Source organism: Anser brachyrhynchus (genome assembly GCF_964034855.1).
Source record: "Anser brachyrhynchus genome assembly, chromosome: 1".
Taxonomy (NCBI): domain Eukaryota; kingdom Metazoa; phylum Chordata; class Aves; order Anseriformes; family Anatidae; genus Anser; species Anser brachyrhynchus.
In genome coordinates this window covers 5,521,748-5,538,939 of record NC_137694.1, presented here as the reverse complement: position 1 = coordinate 5,538,939, position 17,192 = coordinate 5,521,748, and the positions used below count along the sequence as shown (strand labels likewise).

At 37.5% G+C, this 17,192-nt stretch overlaps 1 long non-coding RNA gene across 1 annotated transcript; it reads left to right on the top strand.

Moving 5' to 3' along the window:
• Positions 1-12,180: 12,180 nt before the first annotated feature.
• Positions 12,181-16,928, top strand: LOC308190180. Its single transcript, XR_013946977.1, has 3 exons — positions 12,181-12,269; positions 14,384-14,449; positions 16,208-16,928. It is a non-coding gene; the product is annotated as an uncharacterized lncRNA (long non-coding RNA).
• Positions 16,929-17,192: the final 264 nt, after the last annotated feature.

The window sequence follows — 17,192 nt, the reverse complement described above, 5'->3', positions numbered from 1 at the left end:
TATCTTCTTTATGTGCCTAAAACTCTTGAGATTTTTAAAACTCCTATATTAATGAAGGCATGATTTTTCCAGTCAAAGTAATGAAATCATATAAAGGGTTTGGTAGCAATGGAAAATTTTCACTGTGATTGGTCTAATAAACCTATGCCAACAGCTCCCTCTATGTACCACAAAAAGGATGCTAACAAATGCATTGCCTGGAATAAGTATTCCAGGGAAAGATATTACTAAGGAAAAAGAATAGTTTATGTGCCATTTAATCTGACTACATGGAGGATTAGGAAAGTTTCAATAAAAAGCATTAATTGGCACTACCTGAGTAATTATACTGATGGATTTTCCTGTTTAAAATGTCCTTGATTGTTTACTGTATGACTCTGGCTGATTCATTCACTTCCCGTCTTAATCACATTTTATATACATAGATTACTGTAATGCAGATAGTTCCTTGAGTACACAAAATAGAACAATGCAATAAAAGGACAGTGACTAATATTCCCTGTGTAAAGCTGGGAAATGGAAGGTGAGGTAGTATGGAGGATTATCTTGAATGAAAGCTGCACATCTGTGTGAAAAAGAGTGACATACTAATAAAAGAAGAACAGCGCTGTCAGCTGGGGAGGGCAGTACAGGAGAAATCAAGAGGTTTTGCTCCTCCTTTTAACTTGTTGCTTCCCTTCTGTGTGACAGCAGAAGGGCTCCTCATCTCCCTGTATTTTGCCTCCCTCCCTCCCTTCTCTGTTTAGCTTGTGAAATTTCAAGGTGGTTTTTATCTGTCTTCATGGGCTGAAACACATCCATCACAATGGGCTGTGTCTGTTAAACATAATTTAACAGGTTATTGTGTGTCAGATGAATTGAGATTATGTCTTTGCAGACCTGCAAAAGAAATATGATTTTTATTTATTTTTTTCAACCTATTTCATAGCAGGGGTTACGTTTACTTCTTCATAAGCTGAAGCATGCTTACAGTCCTTGGTACTCAGCCGACACTCAGCCAAGCTGTTAAACTGCAGACGCTTGACTGTGACTGTAACCATGGGTGGTGCCTGCAGCATCCACCACAAATTTGTCTTGATAGATGCTTTTTGCCACCAGCTTCCTAAAACTAACAACGGAATTAGTGAGTACTCTTAGACCTGAATTCAGATCAATTCTACTAAGTACTTTTTACTTAATTAACAGAAAGTGATCTGCTTGTGAATCAGGGAGAAAATAAATGAAACTGCACACATAGAAAACAAGTAACACTTTTTTTTTTTTTTTTTTTTAATCGATAGATTCAGTTACTTATTGGGCATTGGGCATGTCTGCTTGACAGAGTTTATCAAGTACTTTAAGAAGTCAGAACACCAAATAATCAGCATGTAGATTTTTTTTGTCATAGTGAGTTGGATGTACACACCCTTATTTTTCTGCTGAAGTTTAAAATTTAGTCTCATTCGAGGGAAGGGGAAGGGGAAGGGGAAGGGGAAGGGGAAGGGGAAGGGGAAGGGGAAGGGGAAGGGGAAGGGGAAGGGGAAGGGGAAGGGGAAGGGGAAGGGGAAGAAGGGGAAGGGAAGGGGAAGGGGAAGGGGAAGGGGAAGGGGAAGGGGAAGGGAAGGGAAGGGAAGGGAAGGGAAGGGAAGGGAAGGGAAGGGAAGGGAAGGGAAGGGAAGGGAAGGGAAGGGAAGGGAAGGGAAGGGAAGGGAAGGGAAGGGAAGGGAAGGGAAGGGAAGGGAAGGGAAGGGAAGGGAAGGGAAGGGAAGGGAAGGGAAGGGAAGGGAAGGGAAGGGAAGGGAAGGGAAGGGAAGGGAAGGGAAGGGAAGGGAAGGGAAGGGAAGGGAAGGGAAGGGAAGGGAAGGGAAGGGAAGGGAAGGGAAGGGAAGGGAAGGGAAGGGAAGGGAAGGGAAGGGAAGGGAAGGGAAGGGAAGGGAGGTCTGCTAATTCTGTATGTCTGTAATTATATTTTAGAAAAGTCACATGGGGTTCAAACAGAAGGTTGCTTATCTGGTTGTGTTCAGATATCAGTACAGAGGTCTTTTCAGTGTGTGTGTACTTGGATGGGTGGAAAAGCAAATGAACCAAAACTCAAGGAACCTTCCAGAACAGCTGTTCCCACCTTTTCTGTGTACTCCCTAATGTGAGTGCTCTTCCCGTGAAGTTTTACTGTTGTCTGATTCACAAGTAAAGCAGCATCCCTTTTGGGCAATACTCTCACCTTCTCCCAGAAGGATGCAAGGTACAATCCATCTACTCTATTTGATAATTGTGGTTTTTAATTTAGTGGCACCTAGCTGCTACAGTGGAAAACATTTTTTTTTTCTTCCCAGTAGCCATGTTTCTCAGAAAACTTACAGTTGAATCAATAAAGTCAAAGATGAAACAAAATGTTCAAGTCCCAGCTTCTGAAGGACAGAAGCATCAGTGGGTCCCAGACCACCACAGCACCATATATCAGCTGCCCCCTCAATGAGAACTAAAATGATGACAGTTTTCACTGCAGCCAAGCTTCTGGCATCCAAAGCCCTCCTTCCCACCCGTCCTGCCCACACGTCTGATTTGGCTCTTTTCTAATCCCATGCTGAGTCCTATTCTCTTCAAAGAGGTGCCCCCTGTGTCACATACTCCCCCAAAATGCCATCTGTGTGGTTTCTTTCAGACCACTAATGCAAAGCTCTTGGATAGCTCCCTATTTACTTGCTTTGGAGCTGCACTTACAGGGCCCACCGCCTGAAACACTGCAATCAAGCTGACAACACAACCAATCAAGGTCTGACCTGCAGCCGTTTCCTAGGAAACCCAAGCCACTGCCACAGAAACAGATTGTACACAGTGGAAGGAAACATATATTTTTGGGGAAAAAAAAAAAAAAGAAAAAAAAAGTATTTTTTTTTTCCAGTACTCCGGAGTTATTACAAAGCACTTCTAAAATAATAGTAATGAAAAATACTCTTGTTAAGAAAGATTGAGTGATGATGGTCATATAAGTACTTAAAGCCAGGCAGAGAGCCTCAGAGAAAGACCTTGAACCAAGTCTGCCTGAGTGCCTGTTCCTGCTTTGCTACTGAGTCACTTCATAACCCTTGCCAAGTTATTGCAAAAAGATTTCCAAGTCATTTAGTCCATAGTTCCAATGAACAATAAGTTCAGATCAAAACAGCTTGAGTACCTGAAGAAGAAAACTTGGAAGAAAGCAACAACATTATCATGACCATACTGAAAACACTCAGAAAATTACTAACAGGCAAGGCTGCCTCTCCTACATGAGGAAAAAATTCCACCACATTTTACAGCAATGAGTCTGCCTAAGAAGTGTATTTATGATTTAGAAAAGGTTTACATATTATTTCTACTTAGTGGAAAACTTTATTGTATGCTGTAATTTATTTTTTACTCGGTAATCAGTTAAACTCATATTTACTTGTGAATTAGTGTCCAGCTTCTTGAACACAGGGTGCATGTAGGAATAATAGTATTCATTATAAAATGGCTGGTAAGCACAACCAAAGTAGTGTGCTGCAAAGTAGGACCTCTCAGTTTTAAGAAGAGTATAAGAATGTAATAAGGAAAACTTCCAAGGATGTGTTTCACTGAGGTCTAGATAATAAACATGAGAGAGGCTGCTAGGGTACCTTTACTGTCCTGGGTGTAGCCACTTATAAGGTGTGATTCCCTTCATCTTAAACTCCTTATGAATTTTGTTCTAAGAATGGCTTTTTATCTCCATTGACTATTTAAAAAGCCCAGGGTGACTAGCTCAAAGGTGGATGTCTAATTCCAGTTCTCTACATTTAATTAGATGTATTCTGCCCACCACTGACTATAGAAAAATGAATTAAAGAACCAGCTCTTTCAGGGGTGTGTGTGTGTGTGTGTGTGTGTGTGTGTGTGTTGGGGGGGGATGTTCAGGGAAGATGGACTCGAGGAGAGAAGTGAGGCAGTTTAGCTGGGGGAATAAAAGCCTTCTGCAATGTTGTACTGCATCATGAAATACCATGGAGAATATGGGAAGCTCTGGGCTTACTAACTTTTGGTGGTGATTATGAGGAAGGAATCTAAGAGATGGACAGGAAAATGAGATGTGGACTTCCTCCTGTGTTCCTGGCTAACCCATTTAACCCCAATGTAAGTGTTTCATTGTTACTCAGGGAACCCTACCCATAAGGCTGTGCAAGAAATGTATCCTAATTAATTAAAACACAAAACCAGAAATAAATATGAAGAGATAGAGGTAGGCATTGGAGGCAAAACTGACTAACTGACTTCAGCAACAGATTATTTACATTTTGTTGTTAGATTGAAGGGAAATTTGGCTTTGATTTATCAAACCAAGTTCACAAAAATCCTGCCTCAAATACACCAAAGTGTTGAAAGAGCCTTAGGAAAGAGCCCAGTCAGTACTTAGACAACTTCAAAACTCTTAAGAGGATGAAAACTGTTGTTTTGCCAAGAAAACAGTGCATTTCTTCCTATTATGAGCACTCATTGCTCCTCCTTAAGTTCCGTTTTCTGCTAAGCACTTTCTGCTCAAAATTTCTCTCTGTCCTCTGGTGTTGTGTCTCTTCACAGTTCCCTTCTATCCTGTATGGTGGATGTAGTGCTTAATCTGACAATTAATAAGAACTGTGAATCAAAGCTTCCAGCTATGATGAGACAGCAGATAGATTAATTAACAGGAAAAGAGATTTTTGTGTGGAAGAGAAAAAGGAATCTCAGGCTGTTCACACTAATGCTAATAAGAAGTTAGTTTTAACAAGCATATTCCTGAGTTTTTCATAGAATTCTTCATAAACCTCTTCATGTGATAGTTTCCTTTTTCAATGGCCATGAAATACATCAGATGCATCCAGGGAAGTTAGATCAGTCTTGAGACTTTTGAGTCTTCAGTTACACGTTGTGTGTCTTAACCCAAACCGTTCGAGACTCATGACACACTTCCTCTAGCAATATATCATTCTCAGGCTCCAAGCCTATCCTTCCCCCCTCCACCGGCTTTTTTTTTTTCTTTGTTTCTTTTCTCGATTAACTTTACTCCTCTTGACCTTTTTGGTGAGATGCTGTGCCTTTATTTTTATCCCTGGTGTCAACAGTACACCATCATGCATTGCTTTGTTTCAAATAGAAGACTTCACGCTGTGAATCTCATGCAATGAAAACTCATTATTCTCCTTATCTGGAGTATGAAATTACTTAGAATATAATCTCTCTATGCCCATAATTTGAAGTCAAGCACGTTGTTCAGACAGAACCGTAGGCAATGTGTTTTTGGTCCCTAGTGGCTGAGGAATAAGAAAGTATTCAACTGCACCGTAATTAGTGTAATCAACATGCTATGGATTCCCTTTTAAATCAAGAGGCAGACACAAGTTGTTTTTTACGGACTAGAAACACTTAATTCAAATTTCAGTTGTGTCAATCTTTGTAGTAGCTGTTTAAGCACGTGTCTCTTCATGTGCAGCTTAACAGAGTTTTCTCACTTTACATACTTTATTTTACTTTATTTTTAGAAAATTATTGATAAAGTCCACTGCTTTTTCCCATTCTAGACAAAAATAGCAATGTCTTCCTAGCTATCATTAAACAGTCAATAACTAAAAGTCAGGTGATGGATGGTTAGTGGTAGTCGACAGCACCACCAACCTGTCTTGCAGGACCAAGGGCTGCTAAGAATCCTTCCCATCTGTCTGGCAGGAAAAAAAAAAAAAAAAAGAAACAAACAAACAGTTATAAAGCTACAGCACAAGCTGGAACAGACTCCTGTATTTTACTAGACAATCCTAAGACACTTCACTGATGTTACTATTGGAACATGTTGAAGCATACAAGAAAAAGGTGCTTTGAAATTCCAATAGTTCCTGACTCTCTCAGTACCCCTCAATACCTCTTAAGACCAGGTTGTAGTATTAGTTTTTGTCTGGAAGGGAAGGAGGACCTAGAATTCATTTTTGTGTCTGGGCAGCTAAAAGCTGAGATTCAGTTTCCTCTTCCTTCCAACATCTCTCACATTAACACTTAGAAAATCTCTAAAAACAATATTTTTTTCTATGAACAAGATTTAGGTGGATGAATGTATCATCCAAACTAAGTAGAGTTCAACACTAACCAGGTACCTGAGATCTGGATATTTTCAAGGTCTCTGAGCTACATATCTATTGTCACTATACCTGAATGCCATTTGGACATTGGACTATTCTATGCTTCATCTCCTTGACAGCATCACAACAATCAGGAGGATAGCATATCTAGGCCAATAGGACTGAATGGCTCACAAAAATCAGCAGTGCTTATGGCTGCTTCATTTTTAAAAGCACACAGAGAAAACAGAAGAGATGGAACTTCCAATCCCCCTTTTTTAATATTGTGTTCTGAGCACTAAACCACTCTGTGCCTCTGCTTAGAAAGAATGAAAAAACTCATGGGCCAAAGAAGACACAAAGTCTCTGTGCTCTGATTAAGATATTAATGACACAGAAAAAGTCTTAAATTTTTGTCATGCCTTTTTTGTAATCAATCTGTAGAACCACTGGATGAAAATGGAAAACAGACAAAGGAGGAGGCAGTTCAAACAAGGGCTCCCCATTATACATGGTTATGCCACAAAATAATGCTAATTCTTTCCCCTTCAACAAATACACACAGGCATCTTGCTTTTCTCTCCTCAACAGAGTTGCAAACTTATGAGGAGGAATTGGGAGTGATCACAGATAGCTTAGTCTCTTCATGTTTTAGCAAATGTAGGAGCATTTGGGGAATATGTCCTCCTGTCTCTTTTGGGGACAGTGCTTTAACCGGGGGACAAATGAAACATTTAAAGTGACTGAGTCCTTCTTCTGTAACTGTGTTGTAAAAAGCATCTATTCAAGGTTCCGTCCAAGTTACGTAAAGATGCTTTGGAGACCTGACTGAGAAGGCCCTGCTGTACTTAGAGCTGAAGTTCAGACACAACCTCATATGTAATATCTGTATTAGCTGACTCTACATATGCCTTTATTCAATACCTTCTGTCTGAGGTATGTGGCTTTTAGCCAGCATTAAACAAGGAGCTCACATGTTATTTTGATCTTGGATGCTATTTTTTTAATCTGGAAACCCTTAAAGTTAGCCAGCATAGACTGCAAACTTTGTTGAACCTACCCCTTCATTTGTCAGGTGCTAACTGCAAAGCAGGGACAATTAGTATTTCCCAAGCCTTCAGAAAACTGTGAAAATAGTTATATTAGAGAGAACTGTTCAGAGTCTGAGATGACGAATAGGACTGCATGGAAAGTAATTATTTTTCTGTCCTGCTAAAATTCTGGACAATTCAAAAGTATGTCTACTCTGCACTGGAAATAAAACAGGAGAGAGATCTGTCTCGCATCAGTCAGGTTAAGGCACTCACCAGGACTTGGCTCTAGTGTTACACCCACAGTCTGAGTCAGTCAGAAAGTGATCTTGCACTTTATTTGCCCCTACAAGTGCTCTGGTCATGCATATTAACTGTTGTAGAATGAGTCTCTTTCCAGTCTACCATAGACCTGTGACATATTTCCTGTTGAGAATGTTTTGATCACTTCTGAAAGAAGCTGGGTTGTGCACAGTAGAATTTTAATGAACACTTCACTGAACAACTTGCCAATGAGCTCTAGGGATAGGAGCCTGTGAAGCATTTTGCATTCCTAAAGATAGCTCTACTTTGAGAAATATTTCTCTTTAAATGCAGGCATTATTTTATAGAATTCCATTTGTCCCTAAAACCAGAACAAACTTTCTTAAGAGTGCCCACCATGTCCACCAGGGTATGCATTTACCACTGTGGAAGACAAAGCCTAACTTTAATTTCAGTTTTCTCATTACCTCTATCTTTCTTGGAGAGACATCTTAACTAGACATATTAAACATAGTTAAGAGTTATTGATTGTAGCTGGTATTCAGCTTCTAGATATGTTTAGAAAGAGAAACAAGTACAGATTTGACCAAATTTATGGGGGGGGGGGGGGGGGGGGGAAGTAACGGTCATTATGCCTCCAAGTCATTTCACTCATGCTGGTTCTCAACCCACTGGACAACACTATTTTTCTTAAAAAAATATTGATCGCATAGTGTGTTTTTCTTATTTTTTTGTAATGCATTGCTTAGAATTGTTCCCAGCATATTTATTGTTATTATGCTCTTACCCATTCTTCATCTGTTTTGCCATTTCTCTAGTTGATAACCCTGATATTCCCCCATGCTTTATGCTCCCCTCCACTCTACTGCTTGATTGTATGGGGGTGTTATCACAGCTGATTGACTGGCGGTGTCTTTTATTCCCTTTCTCTTTGTGTGGGTGGGGGGGTTAAACTGTTGAAAAGAAGGATTAGATGCAGGTTTATGGCTAGTAACTCAGCACTTGGATGAGTTATACCATAGTAATTAGACACTGGCAAGGTCTAAGTAATGCAATTGCATAGTTATAATAATGGTTTAAAATCCAAATGGGTTCTTTGCATCGTGTGGTTGTTTACAAGAGATTTTTTTTTTCCAGTTCTCCTCTCAGAATTCAAAATCTCTCTTCCTTCTTGGAAACACAAATTGTTCTGGTTTCTGTTTGTGTTTGTTTCAACTGATTGTGTCCTAGTTGCTACAAAATTCCTTTGCTGGTTTGTCTAATCATAGGTTTCTTTCTTTCTTTTCTTTTCATGATAAATTCGTATGCATGGTATCTGACCTGCTTGAAGAAAAATCACCACATTACCTGCAAACTGGCTTGACCACCTTTGACACTAGACAGCTATCATATTCATTTTTTGAAATGGTTATTCACATACAAATCTTAACAGTCTGGCATCTGTGTGTCTATCGGACATTTCTGGTAGCCTATGCTTCTGTGAATGCCCTTAGGTCAATGAACAAACTGCTGCTGTCAATTGTATCCATTTGGTCAACATCTCTAGGGGGTAAAGAGGAATCACAGCTACAGACCAAAGGTTGGGAAAATTCATTAAAAAAATAATTAATCCCTCAGTTCCTAAATATCAGTCCAAAAAAAAGATATTTAATTACTTCCTGATATTTACTTATATCCTCTTATTAAGGTATGCTTTTATGACCTTCTGGTAGATTGGAATCAAATACAGTTTGAATTCAGACTTTAAGGTTAAATATAAATAAAATAAAATAAAGGAGAGAATAGTTTCCAGATTATATTTTGGAAATGGTTGTGACAATATTTATACAGAAAGATTGTAATGATTTTAAGCAGAGCTATCTAATAATTTATTTATTTATTTATTTATTTTTATAATGGGGAAGTTCAAATTTATGTCTAGTAGTGACTTATGAATACTTCTTTATCAGTTGGAATAGGATATCTGTGCACATAAATTTGCCGAAGTACACAGCTACTGGGTACAACTTTCTGGCTACTCCTAAGCATTTTAAAGACAATTGTGTTTTTATTAGGAAATTGCCTAGAAGGTACTGCCAAGCTTTGCAGCTCAATTTATGTTTTTTATCTCTACTAAATAAATCCTTAGTGAAATTCTGAACAGATTAACCCAGCAAAATTCTGCAAGACTTAAAAAAATCTCCCCAAGAGACCTCTGTCCTCTTGCTACTCTCCTCTTCTATGTGTCTTGGTCTTCCCAAAATGTTAATGAGTGTCTTTCTTAATGCATAGTTTATTGCAATCTTTATTCCCCCCATATGTCCTTTATAATAAGAAAATAAGTATAAACAGCAAGAGAACACAAACTGAAAACTCTTGAGATTAATACCAACATTTAGTCAAACATAAATTACAGTGAGTGTAGCGTGCAGTTGTTTCATGAAATGTCTCACCTTTTTCACTCAAGATAGAAATATCAAATCTTTCTTCTTCAGAAGGCCCTTAACTGCTGGATGACTGTCTCAGGAAAGTGCAGGTGGAGATATCTGTGTGGAGCTGAAGGACATCAAAGTGAATGCCAATATCTGATAGAGATGTCTTACCCTTTATTAAAAGTATGAAGGTCTGAAAGATGTTTGTGATCAGATAGACTGGGGTTATGTTTTTTGCTTTGTTTATTTCTCCCCCTAGAATTATGTTTTCATTATTAAATTTCTCATAGACAGTGAGTGAGATATGACATTACTTATATGACAATATCTTTTCAATAGCATTGTGGGGGTGCAATGATTTATTGTATTATAGATCCCTTGGGATCCAGGAAACTGATGTTTATATCTGCCACTTGTCTATTGGCAAATTACCCTTGTTTCTGCTTCTCAGTTGCTTTCACCTGTAAAATGGAGAGAAAGATGCTGCTTCCTTTGTAAGATGACCTGAAGTTTTCTGGTAGCCCACTATTACTGAGCCTCTTAACATTTCCAAAAATCCTGATGTCTTTGTTGAAATTAACAAATTAACAAATTAACTCATCCTTAAAAATTCTGAATTCATTGTCTCCTCAGTTTATTATTTCCATGTTTTGGACAGGCTTGTGTTACCTTCCTCAATACAAGAATGGTCCCATAAAACAACTTTTTAAAAGCATCTAACAAATAGGGCACTGATGTTCTCACTTTTAACTGCATAAGTCTCTTCAGCTTCTTAAAAGCATCTGTGTGTACTCCAGCAGATGATTCTGACATTGTTGTATTTCCCGTGATTGTTATTATGGCACGTTTCCAGCTGGTTCCTGTCTAGAATATAATATGATTGCAAAGAGCAGAGTTTGTACACTTATAGCGTCACTTATTCTTGGAAGATAACTCTTTTATAACTTGGTTTTGACCCAAAAATTTTGTTAGACATTGAAAAAAAGGGTTCATCCCCCTGCAAACAGCATGCATTTCATGAAAAAAAAAAAAAAGTCTAAACTACTTTTTGTTCTTTGCTTTTTATTTTTCTTCCACTTATGTCTGGAAAGAGGTTGTCTGACATCCATTAACTGGTACAAGGCTTATGGGATGTTACCACACATTACATTATTTTTCAGCTTGTCAGCGCTTAAATTCTGCAAAAGTTTTGTTAAAAAGAGACCAAGAAGAAACAAAAATAATGAAGAAAATATATATTCTGTAAAGCCCCTTGGGATAAATAAGACAAGTTGTGTTTTTCACTATTTCTGATTTTCACCAATAAAACATAAGTAATAAGAAATTTATCTGAAACTCATAGAGCTTAGGGACTCCAGTGAGTAATATCTGCAAAATGAAGATGTTTCAGAGGTGTATGCTTGCCATAAAAGTCCAGCATAGCTTCTGTGGATCCCAGTGCCTACTAATGCAATTGTTGCTGGCTAGAATCATTCCTTGAAGGTTGTCTTGTGACCTGGATGAAATGAATTCATCACTCAACAGCAATTACTTTGCTGACTACTCTCTCCATTATATAAAGTCATACTGGTAATCTTTTGGAGCACCTTTGACACCTCAGAGGCAATATGTGCATGACAAACTCTTTTACAATTCCACGGCAAGTTTCTTTCCATCTATATTAACATGCAGTGATGAGCAACCAGAAGTTAGCCTGCACTGCTCTTCCTTATGCCTTGTTCGTTCTTGGGATGGTAAAGCATTGGATGCAGAGTGTTTGTATCTATTCTATTAAATTTAAACATTCTACAACACTGAGACTACCCATGACACATCTTACAGTCACAATGTTAACTCTTTCTTTCCCTAAAGACTGCACATTTCCTTTCCAGTTGTCTATTGGAAATAGTCCCTTGTGTGGGCTGGATCTCAATCTGTGTCTAGAAAATGCTGGGAGTTATTTGTTTGCTCTCATGGAAACAGAGATAGCTCTAACAATCTAGTAGGATGAGGAACATTTTCTAGTATAATTTAATTTACTAATAATGATGGAGACATCTTGTTCCTGCAGCATTGCTGAATATTAGTAAAAGCTCATTCTGAACACATCATTGGATGATAATGCCCAAGGATGTCCCAATATTATCCATAAAATCACAATACTTGCAGTGACTTGTTTGTGCAACACTTGAAGTTTTTGTGTCTCTTTGATTAAAAATGTTGACCTCAGTTTTGTAACAAAACTTAAGGGAAGGTCAAAGAAGAAAATAAATTATTGGCCTAAGAGTCTGGGACTTGTGACATTGCAAACACTCCCTTGTTAGATTAAATTTCTTTATGCTTGCATTTGGCTATGCCACTCTTATTCTTGTCTACAGTAACAGACAAGATATGGTCTACAGTAACAGACAAGATATGAAGTAAAATGAACACTTGTCTCTCTTTTTATGACAGAACAGACGATGCATTGATCTGATGTGTGTAAAGTGTAAAATGCACATCCTTGGAGTGTCAAAAGCCTACTTCAGGTAAGAGCTGGAGGATGTTTTTAAATTTGACTCTATTTGCCCAAGTTCTCTCCAGTTGTAATGTGAGATAAACCTGTCCCGAAGAAGTGGCTCTCCTAACAGCAAACACACTTTCCAGACTGGCAATAAAAATCCACCTAATCAGACAAAACTGCCAGATCAAACAATGAAAAGAAAGAAAAAAGAAAAAAAAAGTGAGCCATTTTACCATCTTAGAGATCCACATTACCTAGTGTGACAGTTATGATCAGTAGTTAAAAGAGAAACAAAACAAGAAATGGCCAAATTAAATGGGAAAAAAATAAAAAGGTTAAAAAAAATCATTTATGAAGCAGACAGATAATTTCAAAAAGCTTTCATACTAGGAATAGGGCACCATTACAATGAGAAAACCTTTAATTATGTTGTAAAGGTCTGATATTCCACTGAAATGTCATTTCAAAATAAACTTCTAACAGTTAATTATCAGTGATATTTAACTTGTGGGAAAATTAAATATCACCACATACTCCTGTGATCATTTTATTGCTTTTGTAGACATTTTAATATTTTAATGGTTTCCAAGTAACAATGAAAAAGGCATGCCACCAAGTATGTTTTCTTGGCTTTCTGTGGATAACCATATAACCTTTTCTTTGTCTTCTTCATACAAAACAGACCTCCAAGTCAGTGAGGGACGGGACTAAGGGAAAACGTTCTGGGAATAAAAATGGGAATAAACATTGCTGCAATTCCCTTAGCTAGCATGATTCCTGGGAAAGAATTTTTATTAACTGCTATAAGTAGAAATACAATGCTGAATGGACAAATATTGAAGCCCTGTTAGCATTCAGCTGGCAAATCAGATGAATGTGCAGTGTTCCAGTTAGTGACCTATGTATTATCCAAAGCTTATAAAATGTACACTGCGATTGGATGGGGATGTATGCAGTGACCCTGATCATGCTCAGACTGGAAGACTGGAAAAGGAAATCTCCTGTGCTGTTGTAGTATAAATCAATATTATACGAGCGAAAGAACTGAGATTGCCAGGAAAAGGTATGCATTTTAACACTAGAAGAGACTATAATGTGAATGACTATTCAACCAGTTATTCTGATTGAATTGGCTGTAGAAATGGATAGGTCCAACTAACAGCGACTGGCTGTTAGTTGCACATCCTTCTCCAGGGTGGGCCAATGAAGATATGAGTCATTACGTTATTTAGCTCAAGAGGGCTGATTTCTGTCACAATGCAACATTTAATTGCTTACATTTAGCAGCAGCTTTCAGTTTGCAGTTCAGTTCCCAATATTGTGCTGCCAAATGTTCCCAAATAAATATCATATATCTTAAAATATTCAAATCATCCTAAGTATTATATATATGTATATGTATAAGCATAGAAATTTTTCTTGTAATTGTAAGAGACACATAAGTCTTACTAATTTGTTGAACATTACCTAAGATTCAAACGCAAACACCCGTTCTACATAAGCAGGGGCTTTACCTAAAGTATTTTGTAAAATATGGTGAAAATTCTGGAAACTGAAGGCATTGGATTTTTGGCAAAGTCATCAACCTTCTGTGTGAAATCATGAAACTGATGGTTTTACTTGCACCTGTAAATTAACCTACATGCTAATTGGTCCTCAGAGATATTACAAGACTGAATCTTTTAATGGTAGCAGGAAATCCATCCAATATTTCTTCAATGTGAGAGAAAAGCAAACTGCCTCTAAGATAGAACTTACAAGACCTTGGTTGAGTCTTTCAACATGTAACAGACCTAAGTATTGTTCAACATATTCTGAGGTCAAATTTTTTAATTGCTTAAATATCTTCTAAAATTTGTGTATTAAGTCCCATTGTGTAAACCAACAACTTCTAAATGGGCACTGTCTTAATAAATAAAGTACAAAAATTTTGATGCTGTTAGATACAAGGTGCACAGTGTTGACTTCTAGACTGTAAGCATGGCCAGTTCAGTGGGAAATAATGTTACCAATGGGATTTGTACATATGCACACGTAAAATAAAGTTTTACAGAATACAAAAGAAATTGCTTTAGTAAGTATTTTATCTTCCTTGGTGATACCTCATAGTAAACCTTCTTTATGTTCACATGATCACAGGTCTGTGTAAAATCTGATTGCATCAAAGCAGCTGGAGGCACATCAGCCGACTTTGCTCTCCAGCAGGTAACATCACTGGCATTTTAAAGGATTATTTGAGGATTTGATGGAGATCCAAGCAAAACAAGTTGCTAGACCATTTTTTCTTTCTCCAATAAAGAGAAAAAGTTAGTGTCTGGTGGCCTGCTAGGATAATCACAGCCTTTTCTCACTCTTTTGCTTAGATGCAGATCCAGTAAGATGTTAAGGATCTGACTGCCTTAGGTGTTCACTGGTTTGAATAGTTTCTAGCCCTGGCTTTGTCTCCCTTCCCTTCCCAGAGGCACTCAATAACATCCCTTTTCCTCAAAAACAAACAAACAAATAAACAAATAAACAAACAAATACTTTTTGTCCTTGATTTTAACTGCCAAGTCTTAGTGCTAGGACCGATACTGTGATGGTGTAAACAGCAGTCCAATTGATCGTTGTGGATTTATGTCTGCTAAGAGTTTGTTTTACAGTTATTTATTAAACACAAGTGCAGTGCTTTGTTAGGGGGTGACAGTCTACAGTGGAGATGAGAATGGTACTGCTACTTAAAAAAAGTCATCTTTGCTACTGCACTGCATGGTTACTTCATCAGAAAATGGTATTTAACATTCAGCTTTGCAAAAATATATATGGCTATACAAACTATTGGTGACAGAGGTTTATCAATTTATTTCTGCAACATTTTTTTTTTTTTTAACCTCTTTTACCTTTGCAAATTTTGGAGTCTGTTATCACTCCAAATTATTACAGATTCACATCTCATGCTTTCAGTTGTTCAGGTCCCCAGATAAGATTCTCTTGCAAATATAATGAGCAGCACAATTAGATATGAAAGACGGGGGAGAGATAGGTACTTACTAATGCATGGAGATGTTTCTGAGTGTTTTGAACTAACTAACTTTTTCAATCAAGGTCAACCAGCTTAAATTTCCAAAGTATGTGAATTTCCAAAGAAAATAAACAGTTGCTTTTAATCAATTTTGATATATTTTTCCAAGCATTAACCCCAAAACCACCCTCTCCCAAGAAGTGTTGGATATTAATTTGATATTTTAAGAATAATAAAACAAAGCTCAAATTAAAAGAAAGGATCACCTGTTTAGTAAACTAAAAACTAAGTTGTTGCATAGAGAACACTTTTCTGACATTTATAAGAACCTTCTTTTTCTTTTACAGAATGGAAGTAATGTTTGTGTGTTGTTAAATATATAACAAATGGGACACAGCATTAAGAAAATTCCAGAACATTGAAGATTATATGTTGCCTAAAACTCCATCTCTGGTGTTGGTGAAAAAGAAACAATAAAAATCAACATAATTTCCATTAAAATAATCTTCCTTGACCTTCTTGGAGGCTGAGTGAGTGGTAGCAAATGAGTCAAAGCATAATATCTGATAGTGGATGAGGTATAATTACGCTGGGAGTGATTCTCAGCTGGCTGAAGTCTTTGGAAGTCCCACGGTCTCACTGAGAGCACTTTAATTCAGAGCAACAAGAAGCTTTATGTACACAATTACCATCTATTCCACTATTGTTGTCATCCCTGGAGTAACATTTACAGGAAATAGTAGAAAGAAAACATATATGGTGTCTCAGAATAGAAACTATAAGGTGAAAATTTTTGGCATGAGCTGGGCAGAACAAAAAACGTGATCAAAACAATCCATTCTATATTCAAAATCTTGGGCTGGATTCAAGATGTTTTTACAGCTTCTTTATGTTCACTCTATGAACTTTTGTCTTCAAGCTCATAAGCTCATACCTTTTTTTTTTTTTTTTTTTTTTTTTAGTATGATACTAAAGAACACAATGGAAGTTATACAGAGTTTATTACTGGTAAGTTAATTTATTTCACAGTAGTAGTAGGAAAAATATTTAATTGTCCAGTGCAGCAAACACGGTCCCTCTTTCCCCCAACACCTCTAAATGATGTTCTTAGTTTAGTCTGTTATTTTGGAAACCTGGAGAGGGACTCTTTATCAGGGAGTAATGGCTTTGAACTAAAAGAGGGTAGATTTAGGAATATGTATACAATATAAGGAAGAAATATTTTACTCTGAGGGTGGTGAGACATTGCTACAGGCTGCCCTGAGAAGCTGTGGCTGCCCCATCCGTGGAAGTTTTCAAGGCCAGGTTGGATGGGGCTTTTGGTAGCCTGGGCTGGTGGGAGGTGTCTCTGCCCATGAATTAGATGATCCTTAAGGGTCCCTTCCAACCCAAATCATTCCATGATTCTATGAAATAATATATATACCCAGAACAGCTGCTCTCAGAGAATAATGACCTAGGAACTGAAAATGAAGCAGAAGAATGTTTGCTGCAATTGAAAACTCTATATGTAGTTCTTTTCTTAGTAAAATGTATATGCAATATCAGTGGAGACCATAAACCCACATATAGATATCCATGCATACATATGAATGAACAAACACACACAACAGAGTTCAGAGGACTTACATCCACATACAATGTGTGGGTTTTTCTACTATATCAGTATGCAGCAACGCTACCTCACACCACTCCCATGAATTCTGTCAGCAGCATACAACATGGTTTTAACTTAAAGAGAAGTAACTGCCATTAATATAGAAAAAAAAATACTGAAGGAACGAAGTGGATTGGTTAGTTTTTTTTTTGTTGGTTGTTTTTTTTTTCCCCCAAAGGCTGTCAAACGAAAGGCTGAAGTAAAAGAAACTTGGGCAGCACTTTAGCTAGGCATAAATACTGAATAAAACTAGTTAACAGAGGAAAGAGCTAATGCAAACAATATTGGAA